Below are 22,614 nucleotides of genomic sequence, written 5' to 3' on the forward strand. Positions count from 1 at the left end.
GTTAATTTTCGTCTCTGGATCTTTGATCAGATTTCATGTGTCTAGTGTGTTCAATTTGACTTGTGCCTGCTGAGTACCTACTCTGTACTAAGCACCATGCCAAGTGTTGGGGATACAAGCTGAAAGAGGCATCATTCCTCTCCCCATGACCAATTATGACAGTGTCCCTCAGTGAGCAGAGAGCATGCCCAGGAAACCACAGGAAGCCACAGTCCCCATGCCATGCTCACACTGTTTGATAGGCTGGATCCCAAGCATACCTAACTTAGAATATGGCCCATTTCCAGTCTGCCACAATGAACTGCTAACCCTTCCAAGGTAGGAGCAAGACCTCCTGGGATTTCCCAGCATGAAGGACTGTACATGTGGTGATAAGTTTCCCTGACATCTGTGTGGCACTTCAGAGTCTGCAACATATTATAATTGCCCCTATGACGTGGTCAGGATCCATGCTATCTGCATTTTACTGATCACAGAATTGAGTCTCAGAATGGTCACATGGCTCTCCCAAGGTCAGGCAACGAGGAGCGAAGTGACAGATGTAGAGCTAGAGCTCAGGACTAGGGCCCAAGCCTGATAATCTCCCTCCGCCCCATTTTCCTTGCTACGATTTATTCATACTCAATAATCTGATTCCCTGATGGCTCAGAGGGTAAAGAATCTGTCTGCAGTGCAGGAGACCCAGCTTTGATCCCTGATTTTGGAAGATCCTAGGGAGAAGGGAATGGCAACCCACTCTAGTATTCTTGCCTGGAGAGTCCCATGGAGAGAGAAGCCTGGTGGGCTGTAGTCCATGGGTCACAGAGTCAGACATAACTGAGTGATCAACACGTTTACTTCAGTAATCTGGTAATGATCATTTAAAACTAGTAATATTCTTGTATGTGTTTATGATGGATAGACAGGGAAAATGCTACTTCAATCAGTAATTTGCTACTGGTACACTGAAAATAACATCTCTACTTCAAACTCTCTTTTTAGAACAGGCAAGAAATAAATAAGAAGAACAAAAGTAAAAAAGAAAATGTGAGATGATATAACTTGATAGTTAAGAATTCACTTCAGGTAGGTTGATGAATTTGCTAATCTATTTCTTCATCTGTCGAGTAGGAATAACATTAGTACCGATTTCATGCATAGGAAGCAACAAATTGTAGCTATAATGATTACTGTTATCTTTGTAATTACAATTAAACAAAATCTTAAAACAACTCTGGCTACTTTGGTAGGTCTTCTGAGTCTCCTTGGAGAATGCTGAACTTCAGGCTGGAATTTCTCAACCAGAGCCTTTCCTCGGTTCTTTTTGCTTTATAAATGTTGCTGCTGCTGCTGCTAAATCACTTCAGTCGTTTCCGACTCTTAGCGACCCCATGGTCTGCAGCCTACCAGGCTCCTCCGTCCTTGGGATTTTCCAGGCAAGAGTACTGGAGTGGGGTGCCATTGCCTTCTCCTTTGTAAATGCATTTGCCCAGAAAAGTATGGCTTTTGAGGAATTCAGGAAAGAAGAACAGGGTGGAGGTGAGAAAAAAAAAAAAAGAAAGAAAATTAGCAGCAGCTTTGCCCTATCAGGCTAAATTCCTTTTATTTGTTTCTTTAAATTAATTTTTATTGGAGTATAGTTGCTTTACAATGTTGTGTTTCTACCATACAGCAAATGGCTCAGATGGTAAAGAATCTGCCTGCAGTGTGGGACACATGGGTTCAATCCCTGGGTTGGGAAAATCCCCTGGAGGAGGGCATGGCAACCCACTCCAGTATTCTTGCCTGGAGAATCCCCATGGACAGAGGAGCCTGGAGAGCTACAGACCATGGGGTCACAAAGAGCTGGACACAACTGAGCGACTAAACACACATATATATATCTTCTCCCTTTTGGACTTCTTTCCCATACAGGTCCCCACAGAGCATTAAGTAGAGTTTCCTGTGCTATACTGTATGTAATCATTAGTTCTCTATTTTATTCATAGTATCAACAGTGTATATGTGTCAATCCCAATCTCCCAATTCCTCCCACCTCTCCCCTTTCTCCCTTGGTATCCATGTATTTGTTCTATACATCTGTTTCTCTATTTCTGCTTGCAAATAAGATCATCTGTACCTCTTTTCTAGATTCCACATATATACATTAATCTAAGATCTTTGTTTTTCTCTTTCTGACTTCACTCTGTATGACATCCTCTAGGTCCATCCCCCTCCCTGCAAATGACACTATTCTTTCTAATGAGGTGTCAGCATGGTGACATGTTCGGATGTTTTCTTTACAATAGAAAATAGGTACAGTTCTACAGATGTGGTTTCTGAAGTAGAGGGTTTGAACTGTCTTGAGCTGGGAACTGTGATTTGATGAAAGTGTCAGAAGCTGAGTCTAGTTTAAGGTCTCCCAGGACATGTGCTGTGAGTGACTTAGTACCTTAAACAAACACTGAACAATAGTACCAGTAACTGATACTAGCACAACTCATGGACTTATGGAATCTATAGCTTAATAAACTATATGCTTATATCCTCAAGGAAGATAAAGTAAGACAAAGCTAAAAGGAAAAGTGTCCAAATTAGCTGTCCTCTGAAATCATTTTGGATTGTATAACTGAAATGTTAAAATTCTACAGGCCTTTAAAAAAAGCTAATTGTTTATAAACAGAGTCTGGATAAGTTATTTTGTATACTTTTTCCTGATTAAGGGATCCAAACAAGGTAGAACGATTTTGATTCTTCTGATAGGTATTTTTGACCAGCTCTGTGTGTAAGGGCTAGGAATACTATGGTTTTGAAAGGGCTTGACCAGGAGCATTCATTTACACGCCACAGTTATGCTCTGGTTTGGTCCAGCAGTCTTTCCCCTAGAAGCCACCTATAGTATCAGAGGGTCAAAGTTTATTTTGGATTGAATAAAAATAAGACATGTGAAAAGCTTATACATATAACCTTTTTTTTTATACGGGAACCACAGTCTTTTCCATTTCCTCTTGAAAACTGAGGACTGGGAAACTCATCAAGGAGACAAATTCATTCATTTTAAACATGTTATATAACACAGGACTGTGAGATCAGGAAATGAAATGGAAAAGCCATTTCTGCCATCAGGCTTGTACTAGTCTGTGATAGGGTTTTATAATTCACACTGTATTGTTGTGAATCTTTAGCCTCATGTGGCTTTACATTCAAAAACTTTAATCTGACCTCTTGTATTTGCTATTTTGTATCTGAATATTTGCAAGATTTTCACATAACTATTTGCAGAATTCATTCAGTTCAGTTCAGTCGCTCAGTCGTGTCCGACTCTTTGCGACCCCATGAATTGCAGCACGCCAGGCCTCTCTGTCCATCACCAACTCCCAGAGTCTACCCAAACCCATGTTCATCGAGTCGGTGATGCCATCCAACCATCTCATCCTCTGTCGTCCCCTTCTCCTCCCGCCCCCAATCCTACCCAGCATTAGGGTCTTTTCCAATGAGTTAACTCTTCGCGTGAGGTGGCCAAAGTATTGGAGTTTTAGCTTCAACATCAGACCTTCCAATGAACACCCAGGATTGAGATCTCTTTTAGGATGGATTGATTGGATCTCCTTGCAGTCCAAGGGATTCTCAAGAGTCTCCTCCAACACCACAGTTCAAAAGCATCAATTCTGCGGCGCTCAGCTTTCTTCACCGTCCAACTCTCACATCCATACATGACCACAGAAAAAACCATAGCCTTGACTAGACGGACTTTTGTTGGCAAAGTAATGTCTCTGCTTTTAAATATGCTATCTAGGCTGGCCATAACCTTCCTTCCAAGGAGTAAGTGTCTTTTAATTTCATGGCTGCAGTCACCATCAGCAGTGATTCTGGAGCCCCAAAAAATAAAGTCTGACACTGTTTCCACTGTTTCCCCATCTATTTCCCATGAAGTGATGGGACCAGATGCCATGATCTTAGTTTTCTGAACGTTGAGCTTTAAGCCAACTTTTTCACTCTCCTCTTTCACCTTCATCAAGAGGCTCTTTAGTTCTTCTTCACTTTCTGCCATAAGGGTGGTGTCATCTGCATATCTCAGGTTATTGATATTTCTCCCAGCAATCTTGATTCCAGCTTGTGTTTCTTCCAGCCCAGCGTTTCTCATGATGTACTCTGCATAGAAGTTAAATAAGCAGGGTGACAATATACAGCCTTGACGTACTCCTTTTCCTATTTGGAACCAGTCTGTTGTTCCATGTCCAGTTCTAACTGTTGCTTCCTGACCTGCATACAGGTTTCTCAAGAGACAGGTTTCTCAAGAGACAGGTCAGATGGTCTGGTATTCCCATCTCTTTCAGAATTTTCCACAGTTTATTGTGATCCACACAGTCAAAGGCTTTGGCATAGTCAATAAAGCAGAAATAGATGTTTTTCTGGAACTCTCTTGCTTTTTCGATGATCCAACAGATATTGGCAATTTGATCTCTGGTTCCTCTGCCTTTTCTAAAACCAGCTTGAACATCTGGAAGTTCACGGTTCACGTATTGCTGAAGGGTGGCTTGGAGAATTTTGAGCATTACTTTACTAGCATGTGAGATGAGTGCAATTGTGCGGTAGTTTGAGCATTCTTTGGCATTGCCTTTCTTTGGGATTGGAACGAAGACTCACCTCTTCCAGTCCTGTGGCCACTGCTGAGTTTTCCAAATTTGCTGGCATATCGAGTGCAGCACTTTCACAGCATCATCTTTCAGGATTTGAAATAGCTAGACTGGAATTCCATCACCTCCACTAGCTTTGTTCATAGTGATGCTTTCTAATGCCCACTTGACTTCACATTCCAGGATGTCTGGCTCTAGGTGAGTGATCACACCATCGTGATTATCTGGGTTGTGAAGATCTTTTTTGTACAGTTTTTTTGTGTATTCTTGCCACCGCTTCTTAATATCTTCTGCTTCTGTTAGGTCCATACCATTTCTGTCCTTTATCGAGCCTATCTTTGCATGAAATGTTCCTTTGGTATCTCTAATTTTCTTGAAGAGATCTCTACTCTTTCCCAATCTATTGTTTTCCTCTATTTCTTTGCACTGATCGCTGAGGAAGGCTTTCTTATCTCTCCTTGCTATTCTTTGGAAGTCTGTATTCAGATGGGAATATCTTTCCTTTTCTCCTTTGCTTTTTGCTTCTCTTCTCTTCTCAGCTATCTGTAAGGCCTCCTCAGACAGCCATTTTGCCTTTCTGCATCTCCTTTCCATGGGGATTTTCTTGATCCCTGTCTCCTGCACAATGTCACGAACCTCTGTCCATAGTTCATCAGGCACTCTGTCTGTCAGGTCTAGTCCCTTAAATCTATTTGTCACTTCCACTGTATACTCATAAGGTATTTGATCTAGGTCATACCTGAATGGTCTAGTGGTTTTCCCTACTTTCTTCAATTTAAGTCTGAATTTGCAAAAATGGTCTAATCACTGGCATACATTACTCAATGCTTGCAAAGTTACACATTTTCAATTATGCTAAAGTGTTTTCCAAAGGATCAGACATATCTTTTTTTCCTGTTTCCTTTTCACATCCATTACCTAGAGAATCTAGAAACTTCCAGAAGTATTTTCATGTCATGCAAGGAAATTATTTATGTGAGAAGTATCTAGTCCAGTTAGCCCTAATCCCTTTAAATTAGGCAGCTATTTCTTTTGTTCTGTATCACACATACAATGGCAAGCCATTCCAGTATTCTTGCTTGGAAAATCCCATAGACTGAGGAACCTGGCAGGCTGCAGTCCATGGCATCACAAAGAGTCGGACACAGCTGAGTGACTGAGCACATGAGCACATGGTGTAATAACAGATGCCTCATTTGTGTAACTTGATGTATTCATTATTTTGGTTTCAATTATACTTTTCTGACTAAGCTGTAAAAAAGTCATGATCTTTCCACTTTTGTTTCTCATGTTTCCTATTGACCCTGCTCCTCTAACCCTCTTTGTGAGAGATGAAAGTCAGAATGCGTACATGTAGAATACAACAGTGTTCCAGTTTGTTTGAATTCTTAAGTGAAAACATTCACTCTAGAGTTCACCATAAAGTGAAGTAAAATCCTGAAATAAGCTTTGGCAATAGAATCATCAGGAAATTCCTATGGAAAAAAGTCTAATATCTGTGCCTCTGGATGGGACATAAACATTCTCAGAGAGGCTGAAGCAAGATTCCTAGAATAAAATAAGTGGTCAATATATGCTTTTTTATATTAAAAAAAATTTACGGTGGCAAGAACACTTGACATGAGATCTAACCTTCTAACAAATTTTTAAGTACATAACTCAACATTGCTAACTATAAGTACAATGTTATATAGCAGATCCCTAGAACTTAAACTTTTGTTGAACTGAACCCTTGGCATCATGTGGGAGACATAACTGGTTCCAATACAGAAAGCAGGTTTGGGGAAAATGAAGTGCTTGAGAAAGAAATGTGGGACATTAGAGAACGCAGATGTTGACATCATCCCATGGGTTCACTTTGAAGAAAGAAATAATTGGCAGAGAATTTCAGAATGCTCTTCATCTGATAGTGAATGTAAACAACACATATATAGAGATTTGGGTTGTAAGTTATCTTTATCATCTTTTGTTTTTTGGTTTTTTCTGTTTAAGTGTATTCTTGTAGGAATTAGCACTTTCTACTTTGCTCTGGAGAAGATAAATATCATTCTCAGATCCAACAAGATCTGCTATTTCCCAAAGTCAAACAGGGATGGAGTAATCGATATGATAATAAAATGCAAGTTTTACTGCTTCATTTCTTTTGCCTTCCTCCAGGAAACTTGTGTTTGGATGGGATAGTCTTCAGATTTTTCAAAGTCTGTACCTATTATGTTTTGCTAATTAGGAAAAAAAAGTCATAACATCCAAAAATAGAAGAGACAGTGGTGGTAGAAGCCATACATGTGTGCTAAGTCACTTCAGTCCTGTCCAACTCTTTGTGACCCCATGGACTGTAGCCTACCAAGCTCCTCTGTCTGTGGGCTTCTTTAGGAAAGAATACTGGAGCGGGTTGCCATGCCCTCCTCCAGGGGAATCTTCCCAACCCAGGGATCAAACACAGGTCTCCTGCATCTCCTGCATTGCAGGCAATAGCCACCTGGGAAGCCCAGTAGAAGCAGCATTGGTATTCTTTAACCAGATTCTTCCTCAATCTCAGTCTCTCCCTTGACACAAATGAAGAAAATGTCTACAAGCTGAACAATATATGTCCTTATGGCATAATTTTACAAGTTATTTAGAATTAAACTTTGGAAGGATCTACCTCTGTTGCTGGGCTTCCCTGATGGCTCAGAGGTAATGCAATGCAGGAGAGACATGGGTTCAATCCCTGGATCTGGAAAATCCCCTGGAGAAGGAAATGGCAACCCACTCCAGTATGCTTGCCTGGGAAATTCCATGGACAGAGGAGCCTGGCGGGCTGCAGTCCATAGGGTCGCAAATAGTTGGATATGACTTAGTGACTAAACAACAACAACCGCCTCTGTTGCTAATGTCTTTGTTTTTAATTGAAGTATAATTTACTATGGAAAAGTGAGCAAAATATAAATGTAGAGCTCAAAGAATCATTTCAAAACAATAACCATGTAATTAACATTCCATTCAAGAAACAGAATATCTCCAGCTTCCCAGAAACCCATCCTGTGCTGTATCCCAGTCACTGGCCCTTCATTCCTCTCCTAAGATAACTACTATCCTGAATGTTAGCACTTTGGTTTATTTTTCCCTGGTTTTAAACTTCATATAAGTGGAAACTCAAGAGTCTATACTATTTTTTGACATTTTTTACCCCATATTATGGATGTAACATTCATCCATGCTGTTTCACATAGCTGTGACTTGTTCGTTTTTATTTCTTCATTGTATTCCCCTGTGTAGCTATAGCGTATTTATTTATTTATTCTTTCTACTTATTATGGACATTCTAATTTTTGGCTGTTATAAAGAGTGCTGCTAACGAATATTCATAAACATGTATCATGGTGCATATGCGCATGTGTTTCTATTTAGTATGTACCTAGGGGTGGAATTGCAAAGTCACCAGGTATGCCTACATTCAACACTGTGGTGTGCTAAGTCACTTCAGTTGTGTTTGACTGTTTGCAATCCCATGGACTGTAGCCCACCAGGCTCCTCTGTCCATGGGATTCTCCAGGCAAGAATACTGGTGGGGGTTGCCATTTCCTTCTCCAGGGGATCTTTCCAACACAGGGATTGAACCCAAATCGCTTATGTCTTCTGCACTGGCAGGTAGGCTGTCTACCATTAGTGCCACCTGGGAAGCTGAAAGCCAGATTAATCCACCCCATAACTGAGGAAGCATCCCTCCTAATAGTCTAGAGTTAACCTTTCTCTTTTTTTCTTACATTCAGCATTATTAATGTTAAAAATCTTTCTAAAGTAGTTGTACCAATTTGGAGCTCTACAGTAGTAGTGAGTGTTCCCATTGTTCCACATCCTTGCCAAAACTTTGTATAATCAATCTTTTATATTTTACTTGTTCTGAATATTTAAGGATATTTCACACTGGTTTTAATTTGCATTTTGGCAATGAATAATGAAATTGAGTACTTTTCCGTTTGTTTATTGGCTATTTGAATGTCCCATTTTGTGAGCCCTATTGAAGTCTCTTGGCTACTTTTCTATTGGATATTTTATTTTTCTTATTGATTTATAGGAATTTCTTATATATCCTGAACATGAACACTTTGCCAGTTATACCTGATATATATATATCTTTTTCTACTATGTGACTTGCCTTTTTCTTTCTTAATAATAACTTTTGTGTTTATTCATGTCCAACTCTTTGTGACCCTTTGTATTGTAGCCCGCCAAGCTCCTCTGTCCATGGGATTTTCCAGGCAAGAATACTGTAGTGGGTTGCCATTTCCTTCTCCAGAGGATCTTCCCAACCTAGGGATCAAAGCCTCGTCTCCTGTGTCTCCTGCAAGGCAGGCCTATTCTTTCCCGCTGAGCCATCTGGGAAGCCATCCTGGGAAGCCATCCGGAATATATATATATTTTTTTTTTCACTATATGACTTGCTTTTACTTTCTTAATAACGACTTTTGATGAATGAAAGTTTTTATTTTCGAGGTAGTCTATATCAGTTTTTCCTTTTATAGATAGTCTTTTCATATCCTGATTAAGAAATCTCACCCTTACCCAAAGTCATGAAGATATCCTCCTAGGTTTTCTTCAGGAAGCTTTATTGTTTTGCCTCTTGTACTAAATTGGTAATCAACCTGGAATTTATTTTTGTGTCTATGGTATGAGGCCTTAAGTTTTATTATTTTTCCATATAAATGTCAGTGGACTCAGCATCTTGTTTTGAAAAGATTATCATGTAACCACTGCTGCGTAGTGTTGCTTAATCACAATCAAATTCCCATATTTGTGTAGGTTTATTTCTCCATTTTCTATCCTGTTCCGTGGGTTGCTTTGTCTGTTCTCAAGGTACTGCTATTCCTATATTGTCTCAGTTGCTGTAGCTTTACAATAACTGGAAGAGTAAGTCTTCTTCATATGTTGTCTTCCCAGAGTATAATAACCATTCTTAGTTGCTTACATCTCCATATACATTTTAGAATTAGTTTATTTTATCACAAACCAAAAGCCCTAAACTTTTATGAAAGGTTGAATTGATACTTTAGTTCCATTTGGGAGAAAATACTGTCTTTGAAATAGTTAATCTTCTAATTCATGAACGTGGTAAATACCTCCACTTGTTTAGGTCTTCTTAAATTTTTTCCAGTAATATATGTGTGTATGTATATAAGTTATATGCAACTTTTAATAGATTTATTCCCATGTATTTGATTTTTCATGTTTGCTATTGTGTATAGAAATTTTTTAAATTTCCATTTGTTGCCAGAATGTAAAAATCAGTTAATTTTTAGAATTTTACTTTGTATCCAACAAGTTTGCTAAGCTCATTTATTATTTCTAACAATTTATCTGTAGTTTTTTTAATTTTCTATATAAATAATTATATTATCTATGAATATTAAGTTTTGTTTTTTGCTTTTCAGTTGTATATTTTTTCTTGTCTTCCCTACTTCATTGAACTGGTTTGGAATATCATATGCTTGATAGTAATAGAGAGTATACTTGTCTCCTCAATCTAAGAGAAAACACTTTCAATATTTCACTATTAAGTGCGATGTTTGTTAGTTTTTTTTTTTTGTTAACAGCCTTTATCAAATTAAGACCTTTTCCATTTCTTGCTTACTAAGAGTGCTTTTCATGAATCAATGTTAGATATTAATATTATCTAAATATTTTCCACACATTCTAGAGATAATCATATAGGATAATTTTTACATTTTATTCTAACAAGATGATAAATTACATCAGTCACTTTTTGAATATTAAATCAATCTTACAATTCTATAAATTTAGTTTTATCATGATATATTATCCTTTTTATAGAGTTTTGGAGTCTGTTTACTAGCATTTTGTTTAGGATTTTTATCTCCAAATTATGGGTGAGATTGGCCTGTAATTTTTCTTTCTTGAGATGTTACTGCCAGGTTGTTTTGTTGGCAACCCAGATGGTAAAGAATCTGCTCAGATGGTAAAGAATCTGCCTGCAATGCAGGAGACCCAGGGTTTGATCTCTGGGTCAGGAAGATACCCTGGAGAAGTGCTTGGCTACCCACTCCAGTATTCTTGCTTGGAGAATTCCATGGACAAAGGGGTCCATGAGGTTGCAGAGTCAGACAGGACTGAGCAACTAAATACTTTCACTTCCCTAGCAGTTTGCTCTCATGCTCCTTCTAGCTTGAAGAAGTAAGCTACCATGAAGGAAGTGGTCCATATAACAAGGAATAACAGGGATCCTCTAGGAAGTGATATTGATCACAAGCAAGAAACTGAAGTTTCAGTCTAGTAGCTACAAAAATTAATTCTTCCAACAACCTATGGGAGCTTAGAAGTAAGTCTCCCTAGTCAGACTTCCAGATAAGAACACAGGCCAGATGACACCTTAATTGCTGCCTTGGAAGAACCTGATTAGGGAACTCAGATAATTGGTCCCTGAACTCCTGTCCCATAAAAGCTATGAGATAGTAACATGTTGTTTTAAGCTTCTGAGTTTGTGGCAATTTTTTATGTAGCAACCTTTGCCCGTGTGGATCACAACAAAATGTGGAAAATTCTTAAAGAGATAGGAATACCAGACCACCTTGCATGCCTCCTGAGAAATCTATATGAAGGTCAAGAAGCAACAGCTAGGATCATGACATGAAGCAACAGACTGGTTCCACCTTGGGAAAGGAGTACGTCAAGGCTGTATATTGTCACCCTGCTTACTTAACTTATATGCAGAGTACATCATGTGAAATGCTAGTGTGGATGAAGCACAAGTTGGAATCAAGATTGCCAGGAGAAATAGCAATAACCTTAGATATGCAGATGACACCACCCTTATGGCAGAAAGCGAAGAGGAACTAAACAGCCTCTTGATGAAAATGAAAGTGGAGAGTGAAAAAGCTGGCTTAAAACTCAGCATTCAAAGAACAAAGATCATGGCATCTAGCCCCATAATTCATGGCAAATAGATGGAGAAACAATAGTGACAGACTATATTTTCTTGGGCTCTAAAATCACTGCAGATGGTGATTGCAGCCATGAAATTAAAAGATGCTTGCTCCTTGGAAGAAAAGCTATGACAAACGTAGACAGCATATTAAAAAGCAGAGACATTACTTTGCCAACAAATGTCCATACAGTCAGAGCTGTGGTTTTTCCAGTAGTCATGAATAGATGTGATAGTTGGACCTTAAAGAATCTAAGCACCGAAAAATTGATGCTTTTAAACTGTGATGCTGGAGAATACCCCTGAGAGTCCCTTGGACTGCAAGGAGATCCAACCAGTCAATCCTAAAGGAAAGCAATCCTGAATATTCATTGGAAGGACTGATGCTGAAGCTGAAACTCCAATACTTTGGCCACCTGATGCAAAGAACTGACTCATTTGAATAGTCCCTGATGCTGGCAAAGATTGAAGGCAGGAGGAGAAGGGGACAACAGAAAATAAGATAGCTGGATGGCATCACCAACTCAATGGACATGAGTTTGAGCAAGGTCTGGGAGTTGGTGATGGACAGGGAAACCTGGTGTGCTGCAGTCTAAGGGGTCGCAAAGAGATGAACACTACTGAAGGACTGAACTGACTGATTCTGATTGAATGAATACATTTTCTGTCTTTTGACATATCCCCTCATTATTTCAGCACTTCTATACTTTATGGCCCAACAAGATAGGCCAGAAAGTGCTCAGTTTGCACTTTCTCTGAGTAAACTTGGAATTAACATTTTTCCAAGGAATGCTGGTTCCTTTCAGTGAAATATTGGAAAATAAGACCTGGGTACCAGGTGTTCTCAATAATACTGGGTGTCTTGTTCCTAGGCCTTCTCATTGGACAGAACTAAAGACTGTGTATGGGTCTGTGTGGGTGTTCACATTGTTATTCATATTTGTCTCTATATTGATCTATATATCTTGAAAAACATGAGTTCACACTGAGCTCTCTCCCTGACTTCTAACCCAGCACCAGAGGACTTAGTCGAGTTTCCTTTCTTTTTTGAAAAATTTTATTTATTATTTATTTACCTTTGGCTATGCTGGGTCTTCATTGCTGTGTGTGGGCTTTCTCTAGTTGCAGTGAGTGGCAGCTATTCTCTAGTTGCAGAGCACAGGCTTCTCGTAACAGTGGCTTCTAGGGCTCATGGGCTTCAGTAGTTTCAGCATGTGGGCTTCATTAGTTGTGGCATGTGGGCTCAGTAGTTGTGGTGCAGGGGCTTAGTTGCCCCTTAGCATGTGGGATCTTCTCAGACTAGGGCTCAAACCCGTGTCCCCTGCATTGGCAAATGGATTCCCAACTTCTGAACCACAAGAGAAGTCCTAGTTTTCTTTCTTTCCATATTTATAACTCTCTTCTCTGACAGGAGAAACTTGTTTCCTGTCATCTTTGGTATGTTAATATATTGGGTAATTTCCTTCTATGTGTAACCAGTCTCCCACTATTTTAATCATCCTCCCCACTTCCTAGGTTCCTTCTTCACCCTGCTCAGGCTTCATCACCCAGTGCGGAACCAATGTCCTGTTACCTTCAAATAGGCCTATTTGGCTAGGCCCTACAAAATGACCCTACCAACCTAGACAGCATGTTAAAAAGGAGAGACATTACTTTGCCAACAAAGGTCCATCTAGTCAAAGCTATGGTTTTTCCAGTAGTCATGTAGGGATATGAGAGTTGGACTATTAAGAAAGCTGAGCACTGAAGAATTGATGCTTTTGAACTGTGGTGTTGGAGAAGACTCTTGAGAGTCCCTTGGACTGCAAGGAGATCAAACTAGTCAATCCTAAAGGAAATCAGTCCTGAATATTCATTGGAAGGACTGATGCTGAAAGTGAAACTCCAATACTTTGGCCACATGATGTGAAGAACTGACTCATTTGAAAAGACCCTGATGCTGGGAAAGATTGAAGGAGGGAGGTGCAGGGGACGATAGAAGATGAGATGGTTGGATCATATCACTGACTCAATGGACATGAGTTTTAGTAAGCTCCGGGAGTTGGTGATTGACAGGGAAGACTGGCATCAGTGGGGTTGCAAAGAATCAGATACGACTGAGTGACTGAACTGAACTGACCAAATGGATTATGAACTGAAATATCCAAGAAGGAGTTGAGGACTAGTTATTTTTGATTTAGCCCCAGAAATGATATGTAAAAAATCATGGAAGTGATGTGAAACTCAGATTGATTCTCTATTCCCCCAGGGAATATTTTATATTTCTGCAGACAGGGACCCTATGAATGCCAGATCTCTGTAATAAAAACTGGTAATTGTGATGATCTGAAACTAGACCTCCACCACTACAAGGATCACTTTCAAGCTGGCTCTTATTTCTAGTTTGTAAGCAAACTTCTCCCTTTGGAAGCCCTTGAACTCCAGTTTTTGCTCCCCTCCATGAGGCTGACAAAAGCTGTTTGACTTCTAATGTTCTCAGCTACCACTTCCAGAAATAGAAGAAATCCCTAGGGGAAAAAGGGCCCACAATCCAGGCTCTCTGAATTTTCTTCTTCCAGGCATTACCCCCATCATTCTTCACCACCTTTCTAGCCCTCTCATGTGTTCAGGTGACATATTTAAAATATATTTTGTCCAATCTCCCAGTTATTATCAAGTTATCTAGTCTGTCATTATTGGGAGAGAAGTTCCCCATTAATAGCTTATTTTTGAACTAACATATAGTCAATAATTTACTGTGTTCTTAGCACCATTTAAGCACTTCATATGATTTCTCTCATTTAACTTTTACAACCACCTTATGAATTGAAAGTGAAAGTCAAAGTTGCTCAGTCGTGTCCGACTCTTTGCGACCCCATGGACTATACAGCCCATGGGATTCTCCAGGCCAGAATACTGGAGTGGGTAGCTGTTCCCTTTTCCAGGGGATCTTCCCAACCCAGGGATTGAACCCAGGTCTCCCACATTGCAGGCGGATTCCTTACCAGCTGAGCCACTTATGAATTGGGTACTATTATTTATCCCATTTCACAAAGTTTAGTAAAGGTCATATAGCAGTAAGCAGAAAAGGTCAGCTCAAGTCTGACCAAAGCCTAGGATTAAAAGACTCAGTTGTACCATTAACCCTCATAACCTACAAACAAATGCCCTGTAGGGACAATATCAGTATTAGCCTACTGAAACAACTTTGAAAAGGAAGCATAGAACAGAGACATTTTCTTTGCTTAAATGACTCTTGAGACAGGGCTCAAAATACTCAAACACTCAAGTTTGGGCTCAAGTTCCACATTTATCTCTTCCTGTTATCCAAACAAGAACTATGATGGATTTAAAATTAAATAAAAAGACTTAAATGGAGGGGGAATACCATTCTAAACTACCTTTATATACTTTGTGGCGTCAATTAACTCACTTTTCAAGAGCTTTACTCCCCTCTTTCCTGTGGTAGGAATCTGTCAGCTCACATTAAAATTGTACAGCGTGACCGGATGTTATAGAGGCAGACAAGCAAGATGTGTCTCACTGATGCATCTGGACAGGAAACCTTAAATACGGTTTTCTTTTCTTAAAAAAAGAAATCTCAGCCACATGTGTTTTTATTTTTCTTCTCAGCATTTGGTGTGTGAACAGAGGGCATGTTACTGCATGCACACTTCTCAAGAAAGCAGTAGATTCATCTAAAGATTTGAGGGGCTCTAAAATTGTTTTACGAATGAAGATTCAAATATTTTCATCCCAGATACTTTTCTAAATATATTTATTTGTACTCTTTTATGTGAAAACTAGGACAAGCTGACTAAACTTTCTTTAAAAATTTGGGAAGTTCTTCTTCCAAAAAGAGAACACATTTTCCTGTCGGCAGAAATTTATTAGTGAGATCATGAAGCTTGTCTTCTGGACTTTCAGTTTTCTTTGCGGGTCATTACTTTTATTGTACCACCATGAATTTTTAAATGTAACTGTCTGCAAAAGGTCAGAAGCCTTTCTAAGATGATAACTATCCATCCTTACAAGGTATTTGTGAAGTTTGTAAAGGATAAACAGTTGCTGAATATTGATTGATTCTTCCTGTAGACCAAGGCATTATATACTGACCCCAGTTACATAGCTAAATGTGGAGTGATAAAAAATGTCTCTTGATAATCCAAACTCTCTTTGCACTTTTTGGTCTATTTGGTCTGTTTTTTGGTTTGTTTTGTGGAGGGTTTTTTGGGGTTGAGGGAGATCCAATAAGCTGGTAATGATTTTCGAAAGTAGATTCCCATTTGGTTAACAATGCATGATCATGGCCAAATTATATTCTAAGAGTTTTGCCAAGAGAACACATTAGTCATAGAAAACACCCTCTTCTAACAAACAAGAGACAACTCTACACATGGACATCACCAGGTGGTCAATACCGAAATAAGATTGATTTTATTCTTTGCAGTTGAAGATGGAGAAGATCTATATAGCCAGCAAAAAACGACCGGCAGCTGACTGTGGCTCAGATCATGAATTCCTTATTGCATAATTGAGACTTAAACTGAAGAAAGTAGGGAAAACCACTAGGCCATTATGTTTGACCTAAATCAAATCCCTTATGATTATACAGTAGAAGTGACAAATAGATTGAAGGGATTAGATCTGATAGACAGAGTGCCTGAAGAATTATGGGTGGAGGTTTGTGAAACTGTACAAAAGGTAGTGATCAAAACTATCTCCAAGAAAAAGAACACAAAAAGGCAAAATGGCTGTCTGAGGAGGCCTTACAAATAGCTTAGAAAAGAATAGAAGTGAAAGGCAAAGGAGAAAAGGAAAGATGTACACATCTGAATGCAGAGTTCCAAAGAACAGCAAGGAGAGATGAGAAAGCTTTCCTTGGTGAACAATGCAAAGAAATAGAGGAAAACAATAGAATGGGAAAGACTAGAGACTCTTCAAGAAAATAAGAGATACCAAGGGAACATTTCATGCAAAGATGGGCATAATAAAGAACAGAAATGATAGGGACCTAACAGAAGCAGAAGATATTAAGAAGAGGTGGCAAGAATACACAGAAGAACTATACAAAAAAGATCTTCATGACCCAGATAACCACGATGGTGTGAACACTCACCTAGAGCCAGAAATCTTGGAGTGTAAAGTCAAGTGGGCCTTAGGAAGCATCACTATGAACAAAGCTAGTGGAGGTGATGGAATTCCTACTGAGCTATTTCAAATCCTAAAAGATGATGCTGTGAAAGTGCTGCACTCAATATGCCAGCAAATTTGGAGAACTCAGCAGTGGCCAGAGGACTAGAAAAGGTCAGTTTTCATTCCAATCCCAAGAAGGACAATGCCAAAGAATGTTCAAACTACTGCACAGTTGCACTCACTTCACACAAAACAAAGTAATGATCAACATTCTCCAAGCAAAGCTTCAACAGTACATGAATGGAGAATTTCCAGATGTTCAAGCTGGATTTAGAAAAGGCAGAGGAACCAGAGATCAAATGGTCAACAACCATTGGATCATAGAAAAAACAAGAGAATCCCAGGACAACATTTATTTCTGCTTCATTGATTATACAAAAGCCTTTGACTGTGTGGATCATGAAAACCTGTGGAAAATTCTTAAAGAGATGGGAATACCAGACCTCCTGAGAAACCTGTATACAGGTCAAGAAGCAACAGTTAGAACCAGACTTGGAACAAAGGACTGTTTCCAAATTGGGAAAGGAATACTTCAAGGCTGTATATTGTCACCCTGCTTGTTTAACTTATATGCAGAGTACAGTATGTGAAATGCTGGGATGGATGAAGAAGAAGCTGGAATCAAGATTGCCAGGATAAATATCAATAACCTCAGGTATGCGGATGACACCACCCTTATGGAGAAAGCAAAGAGGAACTAAAGTTCTAAATCAACCTCTTGATGAAGGTGAAAGAAGAGAGTGAAAAATCTGGCTTAAAACTCAACATTCATAAAAATGGAGGTCATGTCATCTGGTCCCATCAGTTCAGTTCAGTCACTTAGTCGTGTCCAACTCTTTGTGACCCCATGGACTGCAGCACTCCAGGCTTCCCTGCCCATCACCAACTCCCGGAGCTTGCTCAAACTCATGTCCATTGAGTCAGTGATACCATCCAGCTATCTCATCCTATGTTGTCCCCTTCTCCTCCTGCCCTCAATCTTTCCCAGCATCAGGGTCTTTTTGAATGAGTCAGTTCTTTGCATTAGGTGGCCAAAGTATTGGAGTTTCAGCTTCAGCATCAGTCCTTCCAATGAATATTCAGGACTGATTTCCTTTATGATGGACTGGTTGGATCTTGCAGTTCAAGGGACTCTCAAGAGTCTTCTCCAACACCACAGTTCAAAAGCATCAATTCTTCAGCACTCAGCTTTCTTTATAGTCCAACTCTCACATCCATACATGACTACTGGAAAAACCATAGTTTTGGCTAGACAGATCTTTGTCAGCAAAATAATGTCTCTGGTCCCGTCACTTCATGGCAAATAGATGGGGGAACAATGGAAACAGTGACAGACTTTATTTTCTTGGGCTCCAAAATCACTGCATATGGTGACTGCAGCCACAAAATTAACAGACACTTGATCCTTGGATGAAAAGCTATGACCAACCTAGACAGCATATTAAAAAGCAGAGACATTACTTTGCCAACAAAGGTTCATATAATCAAAGCTATTGTTTTTCCATTGGCCATGTATGGATGTGAGTGTCGGACCATAAACGAGGCTGAGTGCCAAACAATTGATGCTTTTGAATGGTGGTGTTGGAGAAGACTCTTGAGATCCCTTGGACAGCAAGGAGATCCAACCAGTCAATCCTAAAGGAAATCAGTCCTGAATATTCATTGGAAGGACTGATGCTGAAGCTGAAGCTCCAATACTTTGGCCACCTGATGCAAAGAGCTGACTCACTAGAAAAGACACTGATGCTGGGAAAGATTGAAGCAGGAGGATAAGGGGACAACAGAGGACGAGATGGTTTTATGGCATCACCAACTCAATGGACATGAGTTTGAGCAAGCTCCAGGAGATGATGAAGGACAGGGAAGCCTAGCGTACTGCAGTCCTTAGGGTTGCAAAGAGTCGTACACCACTGTGTGACTGAACAACAACGAAAAGTTATATTCTCTCTAGACTTCAGCACTACTAAATGAATGGATACAAAGGCACTTACCCACATGGTGGGAATCTCTTTTCTTTCTTTGGTTGAGATTCACTGGGAGAGATAGCATATTAAGTCATCTGCTAAGTCACTTCAGTCGTGTCCAACTCTGTGCGATCCCATAGATGACAGCCCACCAGGCTCCGCCGTCCCCAGGATTCTCCAGGCAAGAACACTGGAGTGGGTTGCCATTTCCTTCTCCAGTGCATGAAAGGGAAAAGTGAATGAATTCGCTCAGTCGTGTCTGACTCTTAGCGACCCCATGGGCTGTAGCCTACCAGGCTCCTCTGTCCATGGGATTTTCCAGGCAAGAGTACTGGAGTGGGGTGCCATTGCCTTCTCCGTATTAAGTCATCACTGCTTCCCAAATGGCTCAGTGGTAAAGAATCTGCCTGCTAATGCAGGAGGTGCAGGTTCAATCCCTGGGTGAAGAACATCTCCTGGAGAAGGAAATAGCAACCCACTCAAATATTCTCACCTGGAAAATCCCATGAACAGAGGAGCTGACGAGCTATAGTCCATGGAGTCATAGAAGAGTCAGATATGACCTAATGACTAAAGAACAACACTTGCAGAGCTTCTTTTATTGAATTGAGCATTGGTCTAACTAGGTCTAGACTGAGACATGTGGAAGCCATGGGTAAGACAGTCATGGGACGTCCCACCAAACCAATGTTTTAAAAGTATATTTTTAATAGTTATTTAGTAAAAAATGATTTCTAATAGTGGAAATAAAATGCAAATGACTTGCTGTTTAAAATAGGAATTAATAAGATGTATTTATTACATTCAGTTTTTGGAATTAGATGACTTCTTTGGAGGTATGTTAAATTATTTAACTTGTGAATAAAATAAATCACTCCTTCCCAGTAAATGCACCAAGTCCACAAATTTTTCAGATTCAGAATTTCAGCTTCAAATTTCTGAAGGATGACTAGTCTCAGCTGTAATTGTACTAAAAAACCTACAGCTACCACAGAAGACTAAATTGAACTACAGATGAGGTGTGGTTTTGATCCAAGGGCAAATTCCCATTTGGTAAGTTTAATTCATTTTTTACCAGATATACATGAAGTCATATGTAAAAATCTGAGTCGATTGACACTTAGTTTCCAATTTGTCAAACACAATGTTTTAATGATTCTTGTAAAGTAGTGACCTTGGAAAATGCCTAACAGGCTTGACCCCTTACTTCAGCCCTGGGTGTGATAAATTATAGTATTAGCTGTACTGAGACCTGAATAACCTTATCTTTGTGAGGACATTTTTAAATGATATTAAACTGTGTCATCTTTGTAGGGACATAAGAGCAATTCCATTTTTGTTTTAATTCTATGAATTACTTTTGAGCAATTGGTCTGTTTATACTGTTCAAATACTATGAATTGGGCAATTGATTAGATTTCTCTTTTAGTGCTTATTACTTAAACATTGAGCCAAATTACTAACCTAGTCACAGAAAACTCATAGGGCTTTATGGATAGAAAGAAACCTTTTTAAAATTAGACCTTATCCCTGGCTTCATTTTACATTTCTACCATTGTTTTTTTTTCCTACTTTCACTTAAGCTATCTTGCTTTATTTTAGGTATCCTCATAAGCTGCCCTTAATCCTTTCTGGAAGGAGAAGAGATATATATAAACAAGTCACTGCATTTGCTAACTTAGTAAAGACCTTGTGTATTAAATTTGCAGGGGTGTAGAGTTCTAAAGGAACAGAATATGATTTCATGAGAGTTGGAGGGAGGCTTCCAGGGAAGGGGGCAATCGTTTGGGCTTTTGCTCAGCAGGGAGAAAGGGGCTGACTGACTGAGTGGAGGGAGAAGGACTCTGAAAGTGAAGCTGGCACAGCACAGATGACTAACTTGACCTGTGTTACAAGTCTGCAGAGGGCAGGCCCTTGGAGACACAAAGCCATCAGAAACATTAAATTACTGGAAATGCTTGTGGAAAATTGTTGTATGCCTTAATTCTAGTAGAATCTACTCTTCCGTTCATTTCTACTGCTCTCCAAGACATACGCGTGGGGTTAATTATATCGAATTACTTCTAACACAAGTGGCTTATGATCCTCCTTGTCTGATATTTCCCTTCCCACTGATATATTTCCCTTCCTTTCTGTTCTGTCTGCCTGCTGAGAGCAGACCAAACCCACTGTGGACCCCTGATCGGATTCCTTGTCCTATGAGGGTGAAGATGGGACAGAGAGGTGCTAGTTGCAGTCTGTTCATTGCCTCAACAAAATTATGTGAGCTGAGAATCTAGTTCTGTCACAGCTTTGCTTGTCCACAGAGAGAGAAAACCAATCTGTACTGAGAGGCCAGAATAAAAGTGGGCACAAAGAGGAATGGGAAGGATTCCAGTGGAGTTCCAGAGCAGGGGGACTTACTGCTTTTCATCCCATGGGACATCCAGCTATGACTCGTGACTTTTGTTTCTTGGTCAGTATTTTCAACCTTCTGTGGCTGTGGCAGCTTAGGTAACTGTCCACCACTCAAAGGTGAATGAACCCCGACTGAGACATTAGGTGTGAAAAAAAATGAATCCAGTGGAAATCACCAAGGATGTGCTTAGAGATTTAGATACTACACTCATTCATTCAACAGGTATTTGTTGAGGGCTGCTATGTTTATCCTCACTTGAAATAAACCATTGGACTAGGTATATTGAGTTAATTACAGTCTGGTAGAGGATAAATTCCTAAAGTTGGTTAAATGGCAATATGGAAAAGTGTTTACTGGCAAAGAAACACGTTCCTAATAAGTTGTTAAGTGAATAAAGGAATTTATGAAACAGTATGTATAATACATTTGCAGAACCGTATATATGTGTATACATTTAAATACATGTGTATATGTGTGTGTGCTTAGTTGCTGACTCTTTGCAACCCCATGGACTGTAGCCCGCCAGGCACCTCTATCCATGGGGATTCTCCAGGCAAGAATACTGGAGTGGGCTGCCATGCCCTCCTCTAGGGGATCTTCCCAACCCAGGGATCGAAGAATCGCAGTCAGATTCTTTACCATCTGAGCCACCAGGGAAACCTACATGTGTATATACATATATGTAAATATATTTTTTCTCTTTCAGTCTGTGCATATATATTTAATATATATCATGCACATATCAGGTATGTGTACATATTGAGAGGAAAAAATGAGAATAATGTGAGGGCTTAAAGGATACCAATATGTTAAAAGTGGTTATCACTTTGGTGAGATGATCATGGGTATTTTTATTGCCCTACTTTTTCCTATCTGCATGTATTATTTTGAATAAAAATTATGAATAATTTAGAATATACTCTTGGAAGTCCTTAAAATAGTATACATTTACCAAAATTTGTCTGCATACATGCACCTGTGTAAACCACAGTAAAAAATAAAATCAATAATTAAATCTATACCCAATAAGAGTGTAAGTACTGGGAAACTCTAGATATAAAAATGTTTTTCATTGTAATATTTTCCCAACCAAATTACATTGTTAACAAATATAGATGAGTTTTATTTTGTTGTGTCACGTAATAAGCATTTATTGAGCTTTTCCAAGGTGCCAGGCCCTTTTCTAGGCTCTAGTAGTACATCAGAGAATAAAACTGACAAATGTTCCTGTTCTTGTGAAACATACATTCTTTTAGTGGCAGTCTTTTTAGAAACCAGAAACTTTCCTGGAGTATGGGAGACACCCCCTTTAAGTGTCAGGTCTCCTGATCCATCCCTGTCTACTTTTCTATGTGTAAGCCACGGTGCTGCCATCATGACAGATTCTTGCACTCAAGCGTCTTCCTCTCAGAGAACATATAAGTAAGTAAAGGACAAGGGTTCAGATATATGGAAGCAGAGGGGCAATGGCAGTGCATAAATGCCAAACCTATTCTGGACTTCATGTTGGAGGTAGTTGATGGCAAGGAAGATGTTGCTGGTTGGAGAAGCTGTCTGAGTGAG

The 22,614-nt window shown here is 39.5% G+C and overlaps 1 protein-coding gene across 1 annotated transcript in view; it reads left to right on the forward strand.

Moving 5' to 3' along the window:
* Nucleotides 1-240: 240 nt before the first annotated feature.
* Nucleotides 241-22,614, forward strand: part of COL24A1 (collagen type XXIV alpha 1 chain) — a 441,974-nt gene continuing 419,600 nt past the window's right edge. The window contains exons 1-2 of the mRNA XM_081490017.1: nt 241-318; nt 982-1,065. The gene's annotated coding sequence lies outside the window, so the exon portion shown is untranslated. The remainder of the gene's footprint in view (nt 319-981; nt 1,066-22,614) is intronic.

The sequence above is a fragment of the Giraffa tippelskirchi genome, chromosome 5, assembly GCF_054371585.1.
Source record: "Giraffa tippelskirchi isolate mGirTip1 chromosome 5, T2T-mGirTip1v1.2.pri, whole genome shotgun sequence".
NCBI classification, from domain to species: Eukaryota; Metazoa; Chordata; class Mammalia; order Artiodactyla; family Giraffidae; genus Giraffa; species Giraffa tippelskirchi.